Raw genomic sequence first — 23918 nt, forward strand, 5'->3', positions numbered from 1 at the left:
TACACAATTTACATTTCACATGTAACATTCAAAACAGCATACTATGGATGGGAAGTTCAAAAGGTAAAATTATAATTTTTATACAAATGCGAAATCCATTCACGACATGGATGAACGGCCAGAATTTACAAATCACTGCTCAAATAATTGCATAAGCCATGTATTCTTTCCAGCACCAATTGTTTAATTCTAGGATTTACTGCCTAATCCTGACAGTATAGTTGTCCTACTTGTCAGTAGTGACAGTATTCTCTAAAAGAAAGTAAATAATCCTAGAAGAAGAAATATTAGTTAATATGGATATATATTATATAGAACGTACATATGTAGGTACATTGTAAATCAATTTCATGCGAAATTTTCTACTAGATAACTTAATTCCAGTTTGATTTGATAAGCAGCCGAACTGATAAGACGTGTTTTTTGGGGGGCAGCTCTAATCTTACCTCTTACCTATGTTGAATTACTATGAGTGATTGTGTTGTGTTTTCCTAGCCAAAATATATGGCTGAGTCTAATGAATATATGGATCAAAGTATTAATTCAAGCTTATTTAAATCCTTTTCTGGACTTACACAATCATTTGATGGAGATGAAAATATCACTACTACTGATGTGAGTATACCACACTTCCTAAATGTGACATATAACAAATACAGTATAACTGTGTCCTTCCAACAAGAAAAATATGTAACTATTTTGAGCTATTTAAATGAGGAACTAAAACCAATTAAAGAAGTAGGGAAAAATGGACAAATTTTCAAGTCTGATTGTGATTCTGTGACGGCCACACTCTATGCTGGGACTTGCGTCTTACACATTCAAGGTTCGTCAGCAAATACCTGGCTTGACAAATTCGTTCACGACATCAAGAGCAAAGATACTAACAATATTAGTAATGTTCTGGGCCAATCATCACCACAAATGGCATCAACTCCAGTTAAAAGTGCTTCTCTTGTGTCGACCAGTCAGTCAAGTGATGTACAAAATTGTACACAGTGTGCGAATACAATTCAATCTCTACAACTGGCTATCTGTAATTTAGCTAAAGAATTACAAGAATTAAAAGAAAAACTAAAATGTCAAATAAAAGAAGACGATCACAATAAACCAATACTGGTTGACAAAAACACTCAGACATCAATCAAGGTTGTGAAAAACAAGGAAACAGACGTGCATGGTTTAAAATCTGCACCAACGAATTCCATATCTAGACACACTCAGTGCGAACATTCTTTACCGGAAAAGAAAACAAAATGCACAGCTGATTCTGGTACAAACACTGAACCACACAACCACCCAATACATACACCTGCAAGATCAATGATTGAAGAAAAGGAAAAATCTGGTAATACAAAACTTATAATTGGCAGTTCAATCCTACAACGGGTAAGAACAAGAGGACTACAAAAGGGTGTTCATGTAAGAACAAATAGAGGGGCTAAACTTTCCCACATCAAAGCTAAACTTCTCAAAATAAATGTAGCAGAATACTCCCACATCATTATCCAAGCCGGGGGAAATGATGCCTCATCTCATCGAGACATGGAGGCCATTGAACATGATGCCGCGGAAATCATCTCCAATATCAAACATCGTTCTCCGGGAACCAAAGTATATTTTTCCGAAGTATTACCAAGACGGGATGTGGATGTATCTCATGTGAATACCACACTAAAATATGTATGTGATGAATATGGAGGTGTCTTTATTTCCAACAAAAGTGAATTAAAGGAGGTAAACCGTATGCATTATTGGAGAGACGGTATTCATCTTTCAGACAAGGGGACGTCAATGCTGCTTAAACGGATTAACAGCGAAGTTTCAATTCTGCGTGTGAATTCCGGTCGAACCAATACGGACTCCAATGCAAGCTTTTATCAGTCTGTGACTTGCTACTTCTGTAGTGAACACGGACACACATCACGCCACTGTAGACACGGACGAAAGCTTGACTGCTGGAACTGCGGTGAATTAGGACACAAGACGAAATCCTGTCCATACATGTACTAGGTATCAGGCAATGAATGTGTAGCCGTCCACAACCAAACTAAAATCTTTACCAAACTCTAGTATATTTTCTATTCTTAGTATTTTATGTAATGAATGTAACAATTTTCAATGTTCATGTGACGACCATACTGATAACTGTAATAACTCTACAAATTTTAAATTGTCAAGAAAACCACATGTTAAACGAAAGACTCAATTGAACACAGATTCTAAAAGTAATCAGAGATCAGCTATACAAACTACTGTCATATCTCCTATGCCTAGCTCATTCAAATCTGTTTCACAAGTAAAAAACCCAGTTCCTTTGACCAATAAAAATGATATTCAAACAACACAAAAGAACCAAGGATTTGGGTTGGTAAAAAAAGGTTTAAGATTCGGAAATTTAAATATTTGTCATATTATTCCAAAAATTGATGAAATAAAACTACTGCTCCAAAATAGACAAACTTTAGATATTTTAGGTATATGTGAAACATTTTTGACCGAGCAGATAGGCAACTCTGAATTGAATATTGAGGGCTTCGTTTTTGAAAGAAAAGATCGTGTACTAAAGGCAGGTGGTGGAATTTTAATATACATTTCAAATGATATTTCATATAAACGTAGAACTGATTTTGAAATCAGTAATATTGAGACAATCTGGCTAGAGATAAATTTAAGAAATTCAAAACCTATATTTTATTGCTCTGCTTATCGTCCACCATCTGCCCCCTCCTGCTGGGCTGAGGATCTAGCAAGGGAGGTAAACCGTGCCTCCTGCTGTGATGATACTGAAATAATTCTAGCAGGTGATTTTAATATTGATTTAATGAAAGACCCCCCACAATACTGGACATCTGCTTTAGAGGAGTTTGGATTTTCACAGATAATTACTGTTCCAACTAGAATAACAAGTACCTCAAGTACCTTAATTGATCATTTTTATACAACCAAACCAGAAAACATATGTGAAACCAGTGTGCCCCCTATTGCTATATCTGACCACTACCCTGTATGTTTGACACGGAAAACTAACTGCATACAGCGTAATGGAAAACATACTGAAATCCAATATCGAGATTTTAAAAAATTCAATGAAAATAAGTTTCTAAGAGATTTAGAAAATGCAAATTTTAACAGTCTTCTTGAACTAAAAGACCCAAACGAAATATTGAATAAATTTTATGAATTATTTAATGATATTCTTAAAAAAACATGCCAAAGTAAAAACTAAAAGAGTCAAGACTGAAATTCGACCTAAATGGCTTACACAGGAAATAAATGATGCTAGACTTTTACGTGATACATACCATCTACAAAGAAATTCAGAAAATTACAAATTTTGGAGAAATAAAGTCACACAATTAATAGATCAAGCCAAATCAAAGTATTACAAATCAACAATTGAAGAAAGTTCAAGTCCTAAAGAAATGTGGAGTTATTTAAACCATTTGGCATCCAATTCCAAAAATTTTACACCTAACCGTATTACACAAAATGGTTTGGATTTTGAAAATTTACAGGATATTGTTGATATTTTTAACAAACACTTTACAGAAATATCCTGTAAGTTATTAGCAAATATATCAGTACAAAGTTTTGATTCAGAATTATTAAATCAATTTACAGAAACTAAACTAGGGAAAGAAAATTTTTTCAGTATAAATCAAATAAGTGAGTTTGAAGTATTTAATATGTTGAATACACTTGATGTGAACAAGTCAGCAGGCATTGACTTTATTGGACCTCGTCTACTAAAACTTTCAGTAAATGTTATATGCAAATCTATTACACATCTTATAAATGCTAGCATTACTAATGGTGTATTTCCATCCCGTTTAAAACAAGCAAAAGTCACTCCTATTTTCAAAAATGGCGACCACGCAGATCCAGGGAACTACAGACCCATATCCATTCTTCCAACATTATCAAAATTAGTTGAAAAACACATAGCCAATCAAATACGCAACTTTACCTCTAGCTTTGATCTTTTATTTAAATCACAATCTGGATTTCGAGAATTTCATTCATGTCAAACGGCTCTAACAAAACTAACAGATAATTGGTTACAAGCTATGGACCAAGGAAATCTAGTAGGCATAACTTTCCTTGATTTTAGCAAGGCATTTGATTTGGTAAATCATGATATCCTTATAAGTAAACTTCAATCATATCACTTTGACCAAATGGCTATTAAATGGTTTCATTCTTATATAACCTCAAGGTCTCAGTGTGTAAAAATAGGTACATATTCCTCTGATTTCTTGCCTGTCACAGCAGGAGTGCCCCAGGGATCTATCTTAGGTCCCCTATTATTTTTATTGTATATAAATGATCTCCCTTTACATGTAAATAGAACAGATATTGATATGTTTGCTGATGATGCGACCTTACATACACATCATAAAAATGTAGAAGGTATTGAGAATGCCCTTAACTTTGATTTGTGTGAGATTGAAAATTGGTGTTCCAAAAATCAAATGGTGTTGAATACCAATAAGACAAAATGTAAGCTTATGGGAACTCAACATAGAAAATCAAAGATAAATTCTCCTGAATTAAATTTATATGCTTCAAACAAATTAATTGAAAATGTTGAATCTGAAAAACTTTTGGGAGTATATATTGATCATTCATTGCGCTATAATTACCATATTGACTCAGTTTGTAAATCTTTGACGTATAAATTATATACCTTACGCAGAATTAAAAAATTTCTCCCATTACACACAAGAAAACTATTCTATAATGCCTACATTTTGCCTTCTTTAAATTATTGTCTAACTATTTGGGGTAATGCGCCAGGTGCTGGCATAGATAGAGTTTTTAAATTGCAAAAAAGGGCAGCCCGGATTATATTAGATGTGGCTTATGATGCCCCTTCACTACCATTATTTGAAAAACTTGGATGGCTTACCATATATGAGTTGATTGATTTTCATAAATATGTATTACTGTACAAAACACTTCATGGTATGGCACCTGATTATTTAAGAGACTCTTTTGAATTTATTTCTTCTAATAATTATGTTTTACGATCTGAAACCAACTATGACCTTCGTCTACCGAAATATCGAACAAATCAATTTAAAAATTCTTTTCATTATTCCGGTGTTCATTTATGGAACAAATTACCTTTGTATATACGTTTTTCACCAACTGTAAACACATTTCGTAAAAATGTGGAAAAATTTATTATAACTTGCCGCAACACTGTTTAAGTAACGTAATTCCATGTCCTAAACTTTTAATTGTACTTGTATTTTTCCATCATGTTGTATTATTTAATTAGTGTACAATGTTTTCATACATGTAATTGTATTATTATTAATATGTTTAGAGGGCCCCGAGGAAGACTAGTGCATTGCACTAATCGGGTTACCCTCTTTAAATAAAGTATTATTAATATATTATTATTATTATTATTATTAATGTTTATCATTTAGTTTCCTCCAGTTTAACTTGGATCACCAGGAGACAACAGATAAAGTCTTCTCATATTGCTTAAACCTATGCCATTGGTATTTGCTTATCATGGCTCTGGACGAAACAGCCAAAACAGGAAATATAGACCAGGTCATCCCGAACCTGAAAGCCTGTGTCCCTTTTCTATATACCACATCTCGGCAAAGTAAATACATGTATGAATGTATTGACTTCATCTACAAGGTCTAGTATACCTTATCTCCATTTATGAAGATAAGGGTACTGGAATCTTGTTTTGTCAACACCAAAGGAGGAGAAAGAGGAAATGTTGGAGCAGACCTTGTTCAAGAACACTCTGTAAGAGCACAGAAAACACTCATCCACCAGTTGGGAGCAAATAAGACAGAGAAGGCTATACTACGTTCTGCTTCTGCTGGAGTTGTTGTTGACAGTGTCTGCAGACAGCTCTATACAGCGCTAAACATCAAGCCAAAATCATCAAGGCACACAAAGACTGTCTGCTGAAGATAAAGAAAAATTATTACAAATTTTGAAAACTCCGAAGCCATTTACATTGCAACCTGGCAGGGACATGAAAGGTTTCTTTTTTTTTTCATTTTGCCTTTCAAAATTTGAAAATATAAACTTAAAAATTTTGCATTCTTGTAGAAAAACCAAATATTCAAAATAATTTAACATAACTAACATTACCACTTACTAAATAACCTTATCTTAAAAATACATCAAGGTATACAATATATCATGTCTATAATTATAGGCTTTCCAAGTCTTGGAAAACTCCAGTATCAAAAGTTGACAAGCGTCAAATGAATTTCGATCTAGAAATTATGAAACACAGAGTTGTTCAAGGTCAGAAGAGAATGACTTTCGATAAGTTAATCATTAACCTTTCATACTATGTATATACATTGTAAATCTAATTTTGGATCCCATATTATTTTATAATTTGATAAGCAGAAGAAAAAAGTACAGAAATACAAAATTTAACAGGTACAACCATCTTCAGTCAAGAAGAAAATCTTATTGAACATCAAGACAGTGACAGTGAAGAAGAAGTTCTTCCACCCCTGTGTTTTGTGTTGTGTTGGAAGAACAGCAGAACTCATGTTCAATGTGCATGGATTAAGCAACATTGATTTGTTACTCTTAGTTTTTGTTGGGTCACGACACTTGTATCCCACTTGAAAGTACAGATATACAAATTTTAACAGGTACAATCATCTTCATGATCTTTAATTAGGCATGTAGATACTGAAAATCATTTAATCAGTAATCATTCTGTACATAAATTTCATCTGATGAGCCATATGTCTATTACATTTTCACATATTATCAAATGCTTGTCAACTGCTTACTGTACATAAATCATACTTTCATATAAGTGTTGCATCCAAATCACATTCGTTTAAAAATCAAATTAATTCTTTATTTCTAGCTACAGCTACAGGTTACCTGTCTTAATAATTTCATCTGGTTTATTGATATCTCTTTCAAATTGTTAAAAAAAAACAATTTCCTTATTTCTGCCTCCCAAATGATGAAGCCTGGGCAGAATTGTAAATTTAAAAATCAGATGTAAGATCATATCAGAAATATTTGGATTTGATTGAAAAAGGCAGAAACTCACCTGGCACAACTGATACTAAATTCTTCATTGGCTATGATAAATATAATATGAATGGGTCAATCCATGTAGATTTACATTTCAATCCTTGAGTTTTTGTAATAACTGCTTTTTTTCAAAATTTCTTTTTTCCATTTTTTATAATATCAACCTTGCCAGGGGAGTCTTGGGAAAACAAATGATTTAAAAACTGTCAAATTTACAAATCAAGCAAGAGGTTCATTGGCCTCAACACTGATAAAAAAAAAATAAGACTTCAATTTTAAAAAAAAAAATTGTCTTTTTTTTGGAAATTTAATTTTGCAGGATATTTCATGTAGATTTACATTTCTTGGAGTTTTAAGCAATATTAGCTTCTTTTTCAAACTTTCTTTTTTACCATTTCTCTAAAAATTCAGCCATTGCGAGTATTGGGGAAAATGGTTAAAACTATTGAAAACTATGGAAGTATTTTCTGTATCGTATGATAAAAACGCTTGTATAATTCTTAAATTATTCAATTTACCTATCATTACATTATTTACACGGATTAGTGAATTACAAAGGGAAATAAATTAAAACAATTCCCAACAGAGCCCCAGTCTAATTCCAGAACCCAGAATTTCACAATTTTGGAAGATTCACTGTATTCATCATAACCATGCACTTATTTTCTCTGCTAAATACTTAAGAGCAAGAAAGAAGATTTTCAAAGAATTTTTGCATGTGTTTTCTGTATGGTAAAATAATTAATTGTTGGTGGTTCCATGTGTTGTACTGCTTGTACAAATTGTTTCAGCAAGACTCAATCCCATTACCTACAAAAAAAAAAAAAAAAACATCCACAAAGTAAATATCCTTAGACAGAGAAAATCTTTTTTTAAGGTATGAAAAAATAATAATTCTTTCATTTAGCCATAGTGTTATATTAACAGGAATGGAAAAATACTTCCGTTGATTTCCTTAGATTACTGCTTTCCATATCACTTTCCATTCTGTAAATAAGCTCACAAAACAAAATCAAATTTGATATACAAAATAATTATGTATACAAATATATAAGAGATACATGGGCCATAATGCTCACCTGAGTCAAAATGGCACTGCTGCCCTTAAACCCCCCCTCCCCCAAAAAAACCCCTGTGTTTCTGTTACCGTTACTCCGACTGACCCTATAATTTTTACCCATCGAACCCGACTACTTTTTATTCCAAATCTGGATTTTCGAAACTGCACTTTGTTCACTAGTACAGTTTTCTCATAGTGCAGTCAATAAAATGCATGTCTCAAATACAGTAAAAACATGTCTATCAAAGTGTTTTAAATAGTACACTTGTTTTGTTGTGTATGTCAATTCATATATTTGTATGAATATATGACAGTGTACTGAATAAGAACAAGGTACGGTTTCAATACAAATCTTGCCCTGTGTTTTTCATAAAAATGAAAGTGAGATAAAAAATTAAAACTCATGCGTTCTGCATCATTCAAATTCCATGCAGAAAGATCATACAAATCATTTTTCTTATATGACCTTCTAAATGCTAATTGTGACGTCATAAACTCGTGCATTTTCCCGTATTTTCTTAAAAAGTTGCAGAAGACACCAATTTTCAATGGAATTTTCTTTCAGATAATATTGTCCACAGGCATCGCCCACAAATATTTCGAGATATTTGATTTTTTTCAAATAATTTTACACAACATATCCGAAAATTAAAGTGGGCGAGGGCTGTGGACACTATTTTCTTAAGGAAAATAACCCTTGAAATGGGTCATTTTGAGGCTTTTTATGTTTAAAATAGAAAAATGCAGCAGATTAAATACGTCATATTTCCAGAATGGTACTCCTTCATGCCATATTCTTTCCTGATTTATCACTGTCATATACTCAACTAATATTTAAGCCAGTTTCAAAACTTTTTGAAAACATTGAATTTTTAGGGCACAATAAAGCTAAAACCGAACCTTCTTCTTAACTGATGCTTTCATGAATTTGAATCCCCTTCACCCAAAAATGCCTTGTGGCAAGTTTAGATGAAATTAGCCTATAGTCAGGCCATTCAAAATCTGCCAGTAACCAGTATTTTAACCCTGTTGAAATGATGATTGTACTGGCCAAAATATTTGTGGTGAGAAAATTTGATAACATTTCTAATTAAAATCACTTACATATGGTACCTTCTAACCTTTTTGAAAGCTCTGCCTAGTGGTTCTGGAGAAGAAGATGAAATTCATATTAAGATTAAAGATTAAATTCACACTACTACAACAACAACAATGGACAAATTTCAATCCGAAAAGTTTTAACCTTCAGCTCAATTGAGCTAAAAAGACAAAATTTAATTATCCTTTATTTTCTTAACAAATGTTTCATTATCTAGTTAAGAGACACAATGTCCAAGTGGTTTGATTTTGCAAAGGTGAAACAAAAAAACCTTCATATTACTTATACATACATAACATGCATAAGGAGTCAGTCTTCTTTCTGGACATACAATTGAAATGTAAATTTCATATCAAACGAAAACAACAAATTAGTATTTCAGATAAAAATTTGTAGAGATTCATGGCAAAAACATTCTTTCACAAGCTTTCATTTTAGAAGCAAATAGATTGGAAGAGCTGCAATACAAAAACAAGAGGCCCAAGGGTCTTAACGGTCACCTGAGTATAATACAACAATTTAGAGGATCCATAGAGTATAAAATGAACTGAAAGGTGAAGCTTTGTTGCCCAAAAGCAAGAAAAACAGGGTGATCAGGATCAACAAAATAATTAGTCTAGTGTTCATTAACAGTACATAAATTAGGTTCTAATCTGTTCCCCATTTATCACTCTCACCAGACAGTATATAAACAAACTTATAATCAGTGCTTCTGTACTCTTTTGATTCCTTGTTGAAATCTCTTACATTGGCCTCTCTTGGTGTTTGATGAACATTTAATAAGACAAGTTATTTTTGTCTCATTTTTATTTATCTGTTACTTGCAATGGAAAATCAGATCTACTTTATTGGGCGAACCCATCTTCAATACAGCAACCTTGACGAGGGTTTATATTTACATCAACTTTTTAGCTTTTACCTGAGCTTGTACTTTGGACTTCTTTTTAAGAACACCGTGCTGGTGTGTTAAGGCATGGATAAGTATGTTTGCTTCACATATTGTGCTGTCTATTTTTACCAATCAATTATCTTCTTGACCATAATTAGTTGACCTCTTTTAATAAAGCTACATAGCTAATTCAAATTATATAGCTAAATCAAGAGATTGTACTGGACATGGTACTCTGGTACTTTCATCAGTTCATGTAACGTTATGTTTCCACAGACAAGACCGTATTTCTTTTTTTAAAAAATCATGTTTGTATGGCAGGTAGTCTAAAATATTTGATCAAAAAACATCTATTTAAAATATTAAATATAAAATTTAAAACATCTCAGCACTAAAGAGTCGCACATCATAGACAACACTACTACTAAATAACATTAGAAAAAAGCCTACTTTCTTCTCTGGTTTCCATAGACGCTCCGGTGCTGATGGAGGCCGCCATTGTAACAATCGTAACACTCCGCTTATGAAATAGTTCCAAATAAATTACAAGGGAAAGAATTCATAATCGCCGCTTCTCTCCAAATAAAGTTTATAATAATGCAAAATGACATTTCTTATAAAAAATAATTTGGAGAAAAACAAAGTTTTACATATTTTGAAAATCGAATTACTCGCGCAAGCCATTTTTTCCAGATTTAGGAAAAAGTTTGGAAAGCCTGTGGCAGTGGCATTTTTCGTAGGGAAAGTAGTCCCGGGGTATTGACACTGTATGGAGTTTGTAAACAACATGGCTGTGAAGTTGTTGAAGCAAACGTTTTCAAATTTTTTTTCACGAAAGGAATTATTACTGATTTAATCTTACGGTCTGGAGTAAAACATCAACTTTAAATGTTGAAAAATTTTGCAAATACTATGCAGGTGTTCGCTGCAGTTTAAACACCGTCTGTATACATGTGAATAACCAGGGCCCAAGCTAATGTCGAGTAAAAAAAAGTAGGTCAATTTTGAAATTGATTTCACCATATCTCGGGAAGTACATAGAATTTCGGAATGAACTTTGGTAGTAATGTAGAATTATATATGAATAGATATGAATAGAAAGTAAAACTGTAGAGCAATCGATTTAAAAGTATTTTATTAGCGAAAGTGTGTACCCTATGTAAGGAGTTCCATAACTTTATCTTTTTTATACACCCCAATTCTTTTAAGTCGGATTTAAGCGACCCAAATGCCTGTGTGAGTGACCCCTCAAATCAAGGCACATCAAGTTGTCTTTTCCTTGGGTAAAATCTCGAGGTGGCATGTCAGATTCGTTTTCCGGCAAAATGCGTCTGTCTGCGTTAACCTATGAAAGTGAAAGTAGGGGAATTCAAGACTTCTCACTGGTATTATAATACATAAAATAATTCTGCTGATCTTCTTCATAAATTACATCTGCCAAGCTTTTTTGCAAGGGAACATACTCCTTATCAACAAGTATGAGGCTCAGTTTAATACATTATCACAAATTTTTTAATTCAGGTCTGCAAATTGGGGAACTGTATTTTTTCCTGTACTACTTTCTTGCCCTACCGATTCTAAAAACAATTAGAGGTATGTACCCAAATTATTTAAGTATCATTAAATATAAGTTTCCCTTATAGGAAAGAAATGTGAGAGGTCAGTGGCCTATGAAGTGATCCGTCAGTGATATTTCATTGGTCGAGGAGGTTTTGTAGGGAAATCTGTAGGGTAGTGTATTTTTTGAGAACTGGTCATACCAGTCTTTGTGTTTAAGTTGACAGGATGTCTTGGGTGTAGCAGTTTACTTCATTGTCTTTGAGTGTTTAATTCTAGGATTTCAGGTTTGTCTGTTCTTAATATTAACATCCTGTTTGATTGTGATTTTGAATGTGTTTAAAAGAGAGTGAAAAAGGTGTTTAAATGGTGATTATGAATTTGAGAGTTGTGTATTATTGTTATTGAGCAATATAAATATTTTTCAGACATTTCACTCTCTTATTATGGATTAAATTATATGTAGGACTGAGTGAAATGAATAAACAAGTCTATTGACTGTATGTTGTTTGAGTCTCATTCGAGGATTTTTTTGCTCATATAGAGACGTCACCGTATACAGGTGAAAGGCTTCAAATTCAGACCTATACTCGGCACTCAGGACCATTGAGCAGTGAGGGTTCTTTATCGTGCCAACGCCTGCCGTGACACGACCTCGGTTTTTAAGATCTCATCCGAAAGATCCGTGATTTTCACTTCTAATACCGGCGCTTGGCGAGTACCTAAGCTTAACATAACAAATGTTGTCTAAAGTCTTATTACAGAACTTCTTCATCACATTGAAATATTAGACAGGCATGTAAAAAAATACTACTCAGATAATGCAGACAAAAATCCAAAAGTTTCAACTGCCAGACTCTATGCCATCAAGTTTTAAAAGGTAACAGAAACAAAATACCAAGAAATTAAAACTTGAAAAGAATACTTATACTTAATTTCTTCACTTGAATTTGTTACATTCATCATATAAAAGCAAAAGAATTTTTTTGTTTTTATAACCAAAGCTCCATATTTGCTATATACCGTTCACGGTAGCTCAGTCGGTAGAGCGCTCGCTCCGTGATCGGGAGGTCGTGAGTTCGAATCTCGGCCGCGACTGACCTAAGTCAATATAAAATGAGTAGCAACTGTTACATCGCCAAGCGCTCGGCATTTTGAAGTGAAAGTTGCGGATCATTCGGATGAGACCTTAAAAACGTTGCCACGATAAAGATTCCTCACTGCTCAATGGCCCTAAGTGCCGAGTAAAGGTCAAAATTTGTAGCCCTTCAACGGTATATGATGACGTCTCTATATGAGTGAAAAGTTCTCGAATGTGACGTAAAACAACATACAATCAATCAATCATATTTGCTATGCATATGGTTTAAATCATCTACAAACTTAAATTGAAGGAATAATTAAATGCCTTTTCATGCTTTATTTTAATCAGTAATAAAACTTGGCCTACTATAGTGGTCCAGTAGAGAATTGTTTAGATTGTTTCAACTTAAGTGTTAGTCAGACAGTCACTTATGTGGGCCATACATGTATGATGCAATGTTGGGTCTATTGACCCTAATTCAGTTAAACAAACACCAAATTGTATTTACTGTAGCACCGTCTTTTGTGTACCTGATGGGAATTTGGAATTTTCGCTCCCATTTCTTAACTGTAAAAGAAACTGTGACTGTGTTATACTTTTTCTTTGAAACTTTATTATCTGATCGCTCAGGCGTATTGTTTTTTAAATCATTATGATCGGATCGTGGATCATCAGTGTTTTTTTTTTTACGTTTACACCTGTAAAGCATTAGACATCTTCGCTAGCCAAAGGCTTCTGATACGCTACTCTCCTCATAAACCCTTGGCATACGGTGCTGACAAAAGACGGGATTGTTTTCGTCACGTGATCACGATTCTTACCAGGTTCGCACAGATTGCGTCATCGACAGAAATAAAAAGCGTATTTAAAAATATAATGTTTTTAAAGAATAATTAACAAGAAGGTATTGAATTATGTTAATTTGTTATTTAAACATGTTAAAATGCAAATCTATATCTTCAGTATAGATTCTTAATCACATATTTTGCACGTAGCTTAAGATATTGGATGACACCATATAACTATTCATAGAATGGCATGTTATCTTACGGATCGTTGTTCGCTTGCGTTTTTCATTCCCGATATTAAAGAGTCAAGATATATCCCGAACGCAAATATCGTCATTTACAAAAAACAATTTCTGATTGGTCGAACGATGTCGATCAACTCCAATCACAACTTGAGAAAAAAATCCCAACTTTTTTTAACACCGTATGCCAAGGGCTTATGAGGAGAGTAGCGTATCAGAAACCCTTGGCTAGCGAAGATGAGCATTAGATTGATTTTGATTTTCTAAATAAATATTTAAAAAAGACTGATTAAAACGACTGCTTTAATCAATGTGTTATCTGAGCGTTTGCAAGACCCTGTTAAAGTTTCAAAAAGAAAGTAAAGACACATTACAGGAAAAAAAGGATACGAGACAATCGAGGTCGAAAATCACCACTCACCAATAATTTAGAGTGTCTACTATTTTTACTCGCTCTTTGTAAAATTAACAGGCATTTTGCGAGTATTTTCCGCTTATTTCGATCTCTGAGTCACATACTCTTTTTACAACTTACGGTGTATTAACACAATAAAGACATAATATTCCGATATGTAGGTTTATTACTGAAATTATTAATAATATTAATACAATGACAATGGTAACTGGGTTCAATGTGCAATAGAACGACGACTACAAAGAAGATACTTTTTTGTTTGAGAAGCAATGAGGTATGCTTTTAAAAGGTGGCATGAAATGATTGGCTACTTCCTCTGAAAATCTTGATGAAAATATTCCAAAATAAAACCACTTCCAATCCAGTTCCTTGCTGCAAGATCACACCAGAATCAACAAGTTGTAGAGAAATTTCAGTCAGCAGCGCGGGTATGTTAGAGCTACACCTAGATATATTCTATATACGATATGACGTCATAAAAAGCTATATTACGTTTTAAAGATTTATTTCAAGTCCTAGAAATAAATAGACATGGAAAACATAATATAAACCTAATCTTCAGAGTTTTGGAGGATATGAATAACGAAATATTCGTCATGGGGGCTTAATACCTAACCAATTACTTAATAGCTTTTGATCAAATATTCGACGACAGAAAATGAAATGGGACCATGTGCGAATAATGGCCTAACAATTAGTATGAAAAAGTTAGCATATATGTGCCGTTCATCAAAATAAAAAAAATTACACAGAATTATGTATCTTACTGTAGTATACTTGGATGCCAAGTTATATTAAATTGGACCAAAACTTAGAAAAGTAATGTTTTGAAAGTATTTCACAGATATTTATATTTTAAGTAACCATTGCAACACCGTTCATACAAATTATAAACAGATGCACATAATTATATATCCTAATGTAGTCTACTTGTGTGCCAAGTTATAATGAAATCGGACTAAAACTGTAGAATAAGTGGCGTTTTGAATGTATTTCACAGAAATTTATATTTCTATTTACCATGGCAACACAGTTCATCCAAATCAGAAACAAAAATGAATTATGTATCTTAGTGATGTCTAAGTTATATTAAAATCAGACCAAAACTAGGAGGAAAAGCATTTTGAAAATTAGTTTACAGACGGACGGACGACGGACACCTTACTATTGCATACTGCCATATGATCTTTTAAGTCTCTAATCAGTAGAGCTAATCATGACGGCAGCCAATCAAGGGCCTAAACATCGACATCATTTCAATGATGAACCTACATATGGGAATATTATGTCTTTATTGTGTTAATAAGTTGTAAAAAGAGTATGTGAATTTAAAAATAAAATTACAAAAAAAAAATTTAACCTTATTCTGAAAGAAGTTTTCTTTGTCAGATTTAAGCAACTGTTGTGACACACACCCTACCTCTGATATTCGTGGTAAAAACATTGTTTAAGAACACAGAGCATGTATATTATTTTCGTATGAAAACATACATACACAAATAGAACTGTTCAAAATGGACAAATACCCCTCCCCCACTGGGTTTTTCAGAGAAGGTTCGAAGTCACTAAAACTAGTATTTAATGGATCTAAGAGGTGTTCACAATTTGTCTAAAGATTTAGTGTACATTAACCGGTAATTGCTTATTATATTTTTTAATAAACGAAACTAAGGGGCAGCCTAAAAACATCATTTCTAATAATAATAATAATAACATTGTTTTTTTATTGCATAGAAAAAAAAACAACAATTTTTTAAGTATGTCTCTTTTTCAAAGAATGGATGCATTATTTATCCATGTTCTACAGTGACTATAGGTCAAGATGATGACACACCTTCAGATCATAAAAAATCTTTGTGTGAAGTGGAAACTTGATCCAACTCCCCAACATTATTCTATTTAAGAAAGATACGGACCGGACGTGAATTATGATGATTTTTTTTTTCTGTCAGTGATATAACTTGCCCAAATTACTTTGGGTCAAGGTCATAACACACCTCAGGTCATGAGCAACCTTTGTGTTAAATGGGAACTCGCCAAGTTTATCAATAAGAAAGATAAAAACTGGACACGAATTGTGAACTTTTTCTTTCAGTGACATTGAACTTGCCCAAATGACCGTGGGTCAAGGTCATGACACACCCTCTGGTCATAAACAATCTTTGTGTGGAGTAGATTCCGAAGTTCCTCTGCAAGAAAGATATAGACCGGACACTTTTGCACAGACAGGCAGACGGACAAGATGGTTCCTATATAACCTCCCCTCAAACTTCGTTTTGCCGGGGGGGGGGGGTTAGTAAAGTTATTGAACACATTTAGGTGAATTATAAGATAGAAAATACGAGTTGATTTATAATGTGACATCTGATGTGCATAGATTGACCGACTTCGAGATGAAATGGTTAAGTACAAGATAAAACAAAATTTCATATTAAATAATGCCGTATGTATTGAGTTCTTCTAGATCTACAAACTCGATTTCTAAGGCTGTATGCTTTGAACTATAATGTAAATGCTGTATAGTGAAAACATAATCTGTTAGATGCATCGAACATTCAAACTTTGAGTATTTTAACAAAAAAATTACTTGTTATTTAACGCCACAGCAGATAAAAATAAATAATATGGAAGAGGAAAAAACCCTCTCTCATATTTGATGAGTATCTATTTTTTACATCATATTTGTACTATTCATTTAAAATATAAATGAAATCAAGCACCCTGCTTAAGGCTTTAGAGATCATTTTTTTAAGTCTATGCATGAATATTATTGCGATTTGACCTTTCACAGGCACAGATAAAACCTTTTATATATATATAAAGGTGCAAAACAAGATAAAATCCTTCATTTGTGATACAACAAACATGGTGCTCTTCGTATTTCTCCTGTTGTTCGGCGGTTTTTCTCCTGCTTGTGGCAAAGAAGAACATGAGCAGGAAAACACTTTACAGTTTGTTATGCAGGAAGTACACTCGCTTCGTTCTCGAATGTCTACGTTAGAAAATATTATTGGAAATCAGAATGAAATCATTCGAAACCAAAACAATAGACTTAATCAACTTGAAAATCTAAACTTGTTTAAAAACTCTGGTGGTGATGCTTTTGAATCAAATTTGATGGTTGATAACACTGAAGCAACCAAAAAGCCCATCAGTCCCTTGGAATCAAATAGAACTGGTATTGGATTTAATAAAAAGTTTATTCATTTACCCGGTACAGGATCACTGAAAGGAAACCAACGAATAAGGTGAGGTATATTTTATTCTCATTTGCAAGATACAGCAGACACACAGGTCTTGTGATAAAATACGTATCTCGATACATACATGTATAATACGATAGGATATCTGTACATGTATCTCGATATTATATTAAAATAGAAAACTATGATATTTGTTTTCTTCACAGTACATCCACAACATTCATATAAAATCAAATGTGCTTTGAAATTAATACTAGTAGTTCATCAATTCTATTGACTTAAAATTCATAGAAGCAATATATCATGTACGTATTGGCATATGTCTACAAACAAGTTGAGTTTTCACAAAATTGATATGTTGTTTATCAATATCATTGACTAAATATTCATCAAAAACATATTAATTGCTAAAAGTCTATAACCAAGTTGGCATTATAAATAAATCAATCAATTTGTTACATTATTACCTTTTATTTATAAAATCTATGCTTTGTTTCGAGCCAATAGTGCCATGTGGGCACTAATGACTACTTAAATCACTCATTGTGTAAAAAGGATACTTTCTTAACTCGCTTTACAGACTGTTTGACTTTTGTAAACGTTCCATGTCCAGTCTTTCGAGGATGCTAAAAATTAAAATATTCCCACATATCTACGACTTATTAGTGCTAAAGCGCTTTTTAACTATAAATATCATGGTTAAAATTCGTTTACACGTCAACATTTTCCAAGACATGTACACTTTCATTTTCAATTTTTTTTGGACGAAGTTGGGAGGAGCTTATGTAATACCCTCGGCGTCGGCGGCCTAGGTTAAAGTTTTTAGTGCAGTTATCTTTTTAAGTACTTCTATGTCCTACCTTAATCAGAGATGCATACATCTAAGGATGTACCATACAAGTCTTGCTTCGGATGCTTGATCTGACTGACATTTTCCGGTGCGTGAACTGGTATGATTCTTAGCAGGGTTTTTTTTAAAGTAACTATTAGCCCAATGTTGACAAACTTGCATGGATGATACAGCTAAGGATGCACAATACCAGGCTGGCTTCGAGTGCTAGATCTAACCTACATTTTCCGGATTAGTGACGACGTCTAAGTTTTTGAAGCAGGTTCAGTCTAAGTTATTATTAGTCCTGTATTGACCAAACTTGCATGGATGATACATCCAAGGATGCACATTACTTAACTTCCTTCGAATGATGGGTTTGATCTACATTTTTCCGGATGAGTGACCAAATTAAAGTTTTTTGGTTTTGATCTAAGAACTATGAGACCTATCTGAATCAAATATGCATGGATGATGAATCAACGGATGAACACTCTCAAACTTGCTTCAGATGCTGGATTTTAATTACCATTTCTGGATAATTGACTAGTTTGCTATTTTTGGATAAGCACATTGCCAAGTAACTGTAAGCCTTCTCAGATAAAAATTGCATAAATGTTGCATAATTGGATGTACACTACTAGATTATTGTTGAGGTGAGCGCAGTAATCTCTGATTACCTATGTTTAGACTGGCATTGGTTTATGGAGGAAAGCATCCTAAAAAATCAAATCAAAGAGGCAGCTACTGTAATCAAGGGCAGAGAACCAGTGCTAGAGTAAAGATCCTCCTATTGTACATGTATCCCCCTCAAACGAAGTTTGGGGCTGGGGGTAAAAAGGAATCACCTTGTCCGTCTGTCTGTCTGTGCAAACGTGTCCGGTCCATATCTTTCTTACGGAGGAACAACAGAATCAACTACTTTACACAATGTTCCTGACCTGAGGGTGTGTCATGACCTTAACCCTAGGTCATTTGGGCAAGTTCAATGTCACTGAAGGAAAAAGTTCAGAATTCGTGTCCAGTTTTTTATCTTTCTTATTGATAAACTTGGCGAGTTCCCATTTAACACAAAAGTTGCACTTGACCTGAGGGTGTGCTATGACCTTGATCCAAGGTCATATGGGCATTCAAGGTCACTTAAAGAAAAAAATCATAATTCGTGTCCGGTCCATACCTTCTTATGGATAAACTTGGTGTGTTCCCATTTCACATAAAGATTGTTCATGATCTGAGGATGTGACATGACTTTGACCCAAGGTTATTTGGGCAAGTTCAAGGTCGAAAGAAAAGTTCATATTTGGTGTTCAGTCCATATCTTTCTTATGGATAAATTTAGTGAGTTCCCATTTTACACACATATTGCTTATGACCTGAGGCTGTGTCATGACCTAGACCCAAGGTCATTTTAGCAAGATCAAGGTCACTGAAAGAAAAAGTTCAAAATTCGTTTCCGTTCCATATCTTTCTTAGTGATAAACTTGACGAGTTTCTATTGCTTGTGACCTGAGGGTGTGTCAAGTCCTTATCCCAGGGTCATTTGGGCAAGTTCAAGGTCACTGACAGAAAAAGTTTATAATTCATGTCCGGTCTGTATCTCTTATCGAGAATAATGTTGGGATGCTGGGAGTTTCCACTTCACACAAAGATTGATTATGACCTGAGGGTGTGTCATGATCTTGACCTATAGTCACTGTAGAAAAAGTGGATAAATAATGCATCCATACTTTCCAACAGAGAAATACTTGAAAAGTTGTTATTTATATTATCAATGTAATAAAAAAAATGTTATTTTAAGTATTGATGTTTTATTAGGCTGCCCCTGAGTTTCATTCATAAAAAAAAAATAATGAGCAATTACCAGTAAATTTTCACTCTAAATGTTTAAACCAATTGTGAAGACCTCTTGGATCCATTAAATACTAGTGTTAGTGACTTGGCACCTTCTCTGAAATCCCTGCGAGGGGTATTTGTCCCTTTTGGACAGTTCTAGTTGAAATTTATGAAATTGTCAAACAAAGCTTTTCTGAAGAAAATTTTCTCTGCGAATTTTTTTTTATTAAAAAAAAGTGTGGTAGTCTTTGGGTTCGAACTCTAGCAATAAAAAATCGTATTATTTTTCTTTGAGACTAACTTTCTAACCACAATGCTACACAACTCCTGGTGAAAAGTGGCATTTAAATCATGTTTGTGATATGAACCTTTACTAAATGGACTTCAAGTATTTCTCGGAATGATACGAATTTTGTGTCATAAAAGTGTACTTGATTGTTTGTATTTTGTTTAACGTCCCTCTCGATAATTTTTCACTCATATGGAGACGCCACCACTTGCCGGTGGAGAGCTGCAAGTTTTGTCCTATGCTCGGCACTTACGGACATTGAGCAGTGAGGGATCTCTTTCGTACCAGCACCTACTGCGACACGGGACCTCGGTTTATACGGTCTCATCCGAAGGACCGGTCTCCACGTCCCAAAGTGGGATTCGAACCCGCGACGTAATAAAAGTGTACTTGTAATTTTAAGGTAAATTGGGTCTTTGCTCCACGTTTTTGTTAACCAAAAAATGCATATTTTGTACAAACTTTGAAAATAAACTTTAAAAAAAAAACCCACTAATATGGAAAAATGTGTTATGAGAAAATGATTCTTTTTGTCCTTTTTAGTGTGCATATGGTATTTCATCGGCAAATAATTGCATCCTTTGTGAATTTTTTTTTTAAATTGTGGAGATTTTACATAAGGTATATTTGAATGTTAGATGAAATATCAAAAAAAAATTGTTGTAATTGAGATTTAATTTTTCACCTTCGTATTCGTTGAGTTGCCGTCGTGGCGCAGTGGTTAAGGCGTCTGCTCTAGAGTAAGAAATGATCTTTACGTCGCGGGTTCGAATCCCACTGCGGGACATGGACACCTGTCCTTCGGATGATACCGTATAAAACGAGGTCGCAGTAGGTGCTGGCACGAAAAGATCCCTCACTGCTCAATGGCCCTGAGTGCAGAGTATAGGTAAAAATTTGTAGCCCTCCACCGGACAGTGGTGGCGTCTCCACATGAGTGAAAAAAAAACTCGAGAGGGACGTTAAACAACAAACAAACAATTGTATTTGTTGCACTAATTGCATTTCGCTCACCTTGTTTGATGGAAGCGGCCATCTTCCAAAGTCAAGGGTTTGTGATCAACTCCATTCCAAAGAAACATTTGATCGAATAGACTGAGTTTGACGGAGTTAGAAATGCGCTATATCTTATTGGGCTCATAAAAGTTTGCATGAGCTAATTAAAACAGTGTGTTTGTTAAACCAGAAACTTAACCATAGACAGAAAATACACCAAAAAACACGCCACAACGAAACCTTAAAAAACAGTTATAAAGGCTATTCTCAACTTTTGTGTAAAATATTTTTGTTCTTTGTTTTATTCGCCTACTTTGATTTGTCAGTAGCAGACGTCAGTAGAGCTCAAATTGTGTAATCTCACAAGATGGCGTTATGGTAAACCCCGTCAAACTCAGTCTTATTTGTAAAAGATTTATGCGGAGCGGATTGAATCAGAAACCTCTGACTTGGGAAAATGTAACGCTGTTTAAGAATTTTCCCCCTGTATATTAAACTTGTAATGAACCAAAAACCAACTCTTTGTAGTAAGTTTAAAAGACAAAATTTAAAAACCTGTTAATTCTTAGTTTGTGAAACAAATCATCTAAGGCTAACTTTTAATTCTGACATATAAACAGTCAATTCAGTATCTGCTAGTATCTAGAAAGAGAGGTCCTTAAAAATCTGAATGACAGATGACAGAGAAATTGCTTACATAGTAAATTTATAGTCCCCTTTTTGCAATCCCTAACAAAAATATACTATAGTTTATTATAATTAAAAATTTGATTTACAATGAAACATTATCCTAGATCTTTTTTTTTTGAGATTTCAAAGCTTAAATTCTCTTTAATTAAAAATAGAGTGATGCAAAATTTCCAAATAATATGTGAATATACCAATATTCCTTTTAATATAAAACAAAGTGCATGTATGAATTGAAGAACAACAAGCTTATTCGATCACAGAATTTGTGTCCCCCGCTTAAGGAAAAAGAAGCGCATGCACAGTTGTACCCCCCCCTCCCCGGATTTATAGAATTATTAAATGTATACATGTATATTAAAGCAAATAAAAAATGTCAATATGGATAAAAAGATTTGATTGCTTTTATTTTTTTTTTATGTGTATAGAAAATTCTTCTCATATGGAAAATATTTATCACACAGTTAAAATGATTTTATGAGTTAATACATGCCAGACGTCATAACTTTTTTTTTCATTTCATATGTTGAATACTATCCTTTAGTAAATAAAAAAAACAACAACAAACAAAAAACATAAACAAAAAAAAAAAAAAACATAAAAAAGGGGGATCGTCCGGGCTTTGAACCCGGGAACTCTCACTTGCTGAGCAAGAATGATACCCCTAGACCACATAGGGCCTTGATTAATCAAAGTACTGAAAGTACTGGGAAGCGCAAAGCAATGTTTGAAATTCATCAGAATTATTTTAAATTTAAATTGCCTGTTGTATTGGAAGAAGTATTATGTTGACAGTGCAACCGCGCTGGGGCGAGCACAGTTCTTCGATACATATTCACTTAATTTATAATAAAACTTATATCCGCCGGGGAAACATTTGAAGGTTCGAGATTCTCCGTTTCTTTAAAAAAAAAACAATATGTAAAAATTAAATAACAGATATTTAGTCCAAACTAATGTATTTCTCAAACCTAATTTAAAAAAAAAGAAAGAAGCGAAAAAAAGAATATGTACAAATATTTTCGTTCTCAGACGCCTTATAGGAGTCTATAAGAGGTAGGTTTGCGCATAAATCGCAATTCATTGGAGGGGGGGGGGGGGGGTCGACGAGTTTTCCAACCAAATTTAGACTATAAATGTAGCTATACATTTGCTGGAAAATGTATATTTTTAAATAATTTTGAACCCTTGAAAATGTCGCTGATATTCCTCTCATTAATGTGCAACACTGATAACTAAAATGTTCTGGTGATAATTTTTAATTCATTCCGTGTTCACGAGTGTTTCAAATTGAAGATGGCTGTTTGTGATTGTGAATTGATTTTAGAAAGTGCTCCAAAAAAATAAAATGTTATTTTTTATTGCGTCGATAAAATATTTCCTTATTGATAACATATTTTATTAAAGTTATGAATTAAAGATCTAAAAACTATCGAATACTAGTATTCTCACTTAATTATTTTTTAGTATATCTCTTTTTTTTTCATATTCATGAGCGATTTTTAAATTTACGAATCTATAGAAAGGATTTTACAAGAAATACATTAATGGAGTGTGTAAGATATAATTGTCAAATTACAAATTAAAATATAATCATCATGTAGTGAAGTCTCAGGATCGTCAAACCCTTGCCCATTGGGGTAGTAGGATGGGGCCACAACAGAGGGTGAGAGTCTTATATTTTAGTACATTCGGAAAAAAATCGTTCTCAAGAAAAATATTCTAGAAAAGGTCATTCATCAGAATGTACAACCATTCGCACAGAGTGTTCATTAATTTTTCTTAAAGTCATTGTTTCTGGGACAAGGAACGTCTTTTGCAAGTTCGCGATGGTATAGAAAAGAAAACTTCAGCAAAACATTAGGACTATGTTTATTCTGCCTTGTGGCATAGG

Source organism: Saccostrea echinata, unplaced genomic scaffold (genome assembly GCF_033153115.1).
Source record: "Saccostrea echinata isolate AGI-Se365-2 ecotype Australia unplaced genomic scaffold, CSIRO_AGI_Sech_v1 ptg000006l, whole genome shotgun sequence".
Classification (NCBI taxonomy): domain Eukaryota; kingdom Metazoa; phylum Mollusca; class Bivalvia; order Ostreida; family Ostreidae; genus Saccostrea; species Saccostrea echinata.